This window comes from Rattus norvegicus, chromosome 1 (assembly GCF_021556685.1).
Source record: "Rattus norvegicus strain SHRSP/BbbUtx chromosome 1, alternate assembly SHRSP_T2T, whole genome shotgun sequence".
Taxonomy (NCBI): Eukaryota; Metazoa; Chordata; class Mammalia; order Rodentia; family Muridae; genus Rattus; species Rattus norvegicus.
In genome coordinates, this window is record NC_141534.1 from 97,869,247 (window position 1) to 97,874,147 (window position 4,901).

The following is a 4,901-nucleotide window of genomic DNA, read 5'->3' on the forward strand; positions in this document are numbered from 1 at the left end:
AGAGACTATGAAAGCCAGAAGATCCTGGACAGATGTCATAAAAACCCTAAGAGAACACAAATGTCATCCCAGGTTACTGTATCCTGCAAAACATGGATGAAGAAACCAAGATATTCCATGACAAAACCAAATTTATACAATATCTTTCTACAAATCCAGCCCTACAAAGAATAATAAATGGTAAAACCCAACATAAGGAGGCAAGCTACACCCTAGAAAAAGCAAGAAACTAACCATTTTGCAACAAAACAAAGAGAAGAAAAGCATACAAACATAATCTCACATCCAAACCACAAATATAACAGGAAGCAACAATCACTATTCTTTAATATCTCTCAACATCAACGGACTCAATACCCCAATAAAAAGACACAGATTAACAAACTGGATATGCAATGAGGACCCAACATTTTGGTGCCTACAGGAAACACACCTCAGAGACAAAGACAGACACTGCCTCAGAGTAAAAGTCTGGAAAACAACTTTTGAAGCTAATGGTCTGAAGAAGCAAGCTGGAGTAGCCATTCTAATATCAAGTAAAATCGATTTCAAACCAAAAGTCTTCAAAAAAGATAAGGAAGGACACTTCATATTCACCAAAGGAAAAATCCACCAAGATGAGCTCTTTTTTTCCCCATGTAAAACATTGCTTTAAGTTTTAATGTTTATTTCCCCAAGACAGCCTAGCCTGTACTCTACTTGAATAAATTTTACAAGCTAGTTTTCTGCTGCTTCTAGTTTTAAAGTTTAACCATGTTTTTTGATGACAAGGAATGCTGCAAAAATACTCTAGTTCAACAAAGAGCTATGATCACGAAATAATTTTTATCCATTCTACAGTGTTTCAGAATTACCAGTTGATTTTTAAACATGAAGTAGATATAGATGCTAATGGGGCTAACCTGGTATGTTTCTTATAGCAAACTGTTGTTCATACAACACTTGTGCTCAAAGGGGAAGGCACAGGATTTCCTACAATGAGCCACCTTATAAAGAGTTCTTTCTGTACAAATTAATTTATGACATATTTAATTTAGTGTGCATAACCTCAAGACTGAGGTATTATTCCAATTTATAAAAACCACTTGCATAATTTTTATGCAACTTTTAAAAATACAAAGTTTTTCTCCCTAAAGTGGATCAAAATAGATTGTTCATGGCTGCCTACATCTAAGATAAAAAGATTCTAAAACAATTAAACAGATTAGACATATTACTAAAGGTGTTCAAACCATTACTTGTTTGTACATCTACTTAAACCTCTTCATCGGTCTTTATTCAGCAGTACATATGCACGAAATTCCATTTTAGAAGTTTCCATATCATTTTCATAGAAAACAAAGTTTGAAAACAAGTTAACATTTAAACACAGCACCGTATTCTATCACAACTGAAACTTTTCTTCTTTACAGGACTCAACAAAATCTAAAAATGAATTATGCTGTAGATTTACCTCATGCAAAGATCTTTATGTTATCTCTGAAAATGAAAAGAATGGCTTTTAAAGCACATTTTATACTATTATGGCAACTTGTGGAAATTTATGATTTTTTTCGTGCAAAAATCTGCACAAATTAGTCAAATTAGTTTTGACAATATAGAAAGCTTTTCATAGCATCAAACACTCATCTGGTGCAACTGCACAGGGAAACCTTCCTGAAGTTTTATGACTTGAGAAGCAACTAAAAAAAGCCATACTAGGTAAAGTAAATAAAAACTAAATAAAAAAAGGGTTGGGGTGGGGTGGGGTGGGATGGGGTGGGGGGTAAGGTAGAGGGAGAATAGAAAACACAGGCTGCAGAGTAAACCAGTGTCTGCTGCTAAACCGGTCTTTGTTTTCATGTCCAGTGTACATTAATACTTGGGATCTCACTTTGATGATCTACTAGGTTTGTTATCAGCCCCCTGAAGGCAAATCAAGCTTGCATGTGTCCACATACAGCACCACAACCATACTCTCTTACACAGTCACTCCAGGACTAGGAGTCTGCTTCACACATGAAGAGCCCTGGATTTGAAAGATGAACCTGGCTCTTTCTCTACCACGGAGCCAGACATTCATCCAACACTTTTCATTCATACACTGCTTCACAGCGAGGCCTGGGCTCATTTTCCTTGACTTACATGGGCATCACTTTTATGCTTACAAGGCTTGATGATGATGGCATTTCACTTCTCAATTGATAAAGTAAGTCAATGCTCCATCTCAGGCACTGAAGTGACCTGTAGCCTTTTACTCTCAACCTAAATAAGCATTTGTGTCACATTTTCCTTACATTGCCACTCATTCTCACTCGCACCCACTCGCCACCTTGACTCATTTGGGCATTTTCTGTGATTCCAAATGAAATCTTCACATTTTCTCTCCCATTTTAATGCAACAGCAGATCCCATGAGCCAAGCTCGATGGATCAAATATATAGATAGATAGATAGATAGATAGATAGATAGATAGATAGATAGATAGATAGATAGATAGAGATATAGGTGTGTGTGTGTGTGTGTGTGTGTGTGTGTGTGTGTGTGTGTGTGTGTGTATTTCTCGGTGCTGCATTGTACCTAACTTCCACAACATCTCTCTAAAACTGGAACCCTTCTGTTGGTACATTAGTAGATGAATTGAAACCAAATGCTCCACCTTGAACTGACTCTGGAACAAGGCTAGGATCTTCGTCAATATCATCTGAAGAGAAGAACTGGTCAATGATCTCATAGGCCAATTTGTAGATGTCCTCATTTTCATGATTCTGAAGTTGTTCAATTTTCTCCAGTCCACCACATTCTTCTATGAGATTGGCTATGGTTTCTGCTTGATCTTCAGCCATTTTTAATATATTACTTAGTCCATCAAGCACTACTTGCACAACTTGTGCATCTTTTACAGTCACCAAATTGCAAAGAGGTGGAATAGCATTTTGTTGGATGAGATAGGCGACTTGGTCTTTCCTCCCACTAATTGTTAAGTTACTTATGGCCCAAGCAGCTTCTTTCTGAGTGCCAAAATCTCCCTTATCCAAAAGGTGTATTATCATTGGTACAAGATTGGCATCAATTACTGCCTGAACCTGCTGTTGATTTCCTGCGGTGATGTTGGAGAGGAACCACACTGCTTCCTTATTAATTTTCTCTTTGGGATGTGTGAGGAGTGCTGGGAAGTGTGAGAGAGCATCACAGTTTAAAACTACTTGTGTTTGCTCATCAGTCCCAGTGACAATGTTGCCCACAGCTCGCAGCGCAGCAGTCTGAACTTTAACTTCCTGGTGGCTGAGTAGTGGAACCAAGTGAGGAACTATTCCAGAGTCTATTACCATCTGCATCTGCTCATTGCCAGCATCCGTAAGGTAAGATAGGGCCCAGACCGTATCTACCAGTATATTTACATCTGTGTGATGAATTAATACACAAAGAGCTAGAAGAATCTCCTGAATTGTCCCCATTGGTGGTGGTGGGTCCTTGTGGAGACATAAGTTGACCATGACCCAGGTAACATTTCTTAAGAATGTTATAGGAATAGATGGACTTATGAATGAAAGCAGAGGTTTTACAACTCCAAGGCATATCACATAATGTCTACACTGAGGTCCATCACCTATGAGGTTTCCCAATACCCACACTGCCTGTTCATAGACATTCTGATGGGGTGAATGCAGAAGCCTCAGGAAAAGTGGCAAAGCACTGGACTGAACCACTGCTTGCGTCTGTTCCAGATGCAATGTTTGTCAAATCCCACGCAACTTGAAACTGTAAAGAAGGATTGTCATCTCTTTCAAGACAATGAACTAAAATAGCCAATATTCCAGATTTTATTAAGTCATCAATTGGTGAATTTCGATCACTGGATAAAACCTTCCTAGCAGCTTGAACTGTACTTAATTGAATTCCTTGGTTATCACTTGAAGCATTTTGAACAATAGCTTCTAGAGAGGTATTTTGCACTCTATAATCACCATCTATATTGGAGTCTTCACAGATATCTTCTTGTGCTACATTCCTTCTCTTTCAGAGATGTTCATCTCTCTTATTCTTTCTTAATTCAACTACAACTTCATTTTGTTGTCTTCTTATAGTCTCCAAGTCAAGGCCTTTGTTCTTAAAATTCTTTTTTTTTTTCATCTTTATTAACTTGGGTATTTCTTATTTACATTTCGATTGTTGTTCCCTTTCCTGGTTTCTGGACCAACATCCCCCTAACCCCTCTCTCTCTCCTTTTCTATGGGTGTTCTCCTCCCCATCCACTCCCCATTACCGCCCTCCCCCCCAACAATTACATTTACTGGCGGTTCAGTCTTGGCAGGACCCAGGGCTTCCCCTTCCACTGGTGCTCTTACTAAGATATTCATTGCTACCTATGAGGTCAGAGTCCAGAGTCAGTCCATGTATAGTCTTTGGGTAGTGGCTTAGTCCCTGGAAGCTCTGGTTGGTTGGCATTGTTGTTCATATGGGGTCTCAAGCCCCTTCAAGCTCTTTCAGTCCTTTCTCTGATTCCTTCAACAGGGGTCCCGTTCTCAGTTCCGTGGTTTGCTGCTGGCATTCGCCTATGTACTTGCTGTATTCTGGCTGTGGCTCTCAGGACAGATCTACATCTGGTTCCTGGTCAGCCTACCCTTCTTTGCTTCATCCATCTTATCTAGTTTGGTGGCTGTATATGTATGGGCCACATGTGGGGCAGGCTCTGAATGGGTGTTCCTTCTGCCTCTGTTCTAAACTTTGCCTCCCTATTCCCTACCAAGGGTATTCTTGTCCCCCTTTTAAAGAAAGAGTGAAGCATTTGCATTTTGGTCATCCTTCTTGAGTTTCATGTGCTCTGTGCATCTAGGATAATCCAAGCATTTGAGCTAATATCCACTTATAAAAGAGTGCATACCATGTTTTTCTCTGTGATTGGGTTAGATCACTCAGGA

At 39.3% G+C, this 4,901-nt stretch overlaps 1 pseudogene across 1 annotated transcript; it reads right to left on the bottom strand.

Moving 5' to 3' along the window:
* Positions 1-2,543: 2,543 nt before the first annotated feature.
* On the bottom strand, positions 2,544-4,113 carry Kpna3-ps1 (karyopherin subunit alpha 3, pseudogene 1; annotated as a pseudogene). The gene has a single exon (XR_015648708.1). The product of XR_015648708.1 is annotated as a karyopherin subunit alpha 3, pseudogene 1 (transcript).
* Between the last annotated feature and the right edge of the window lie 788 nt (positions 4,114-4,901).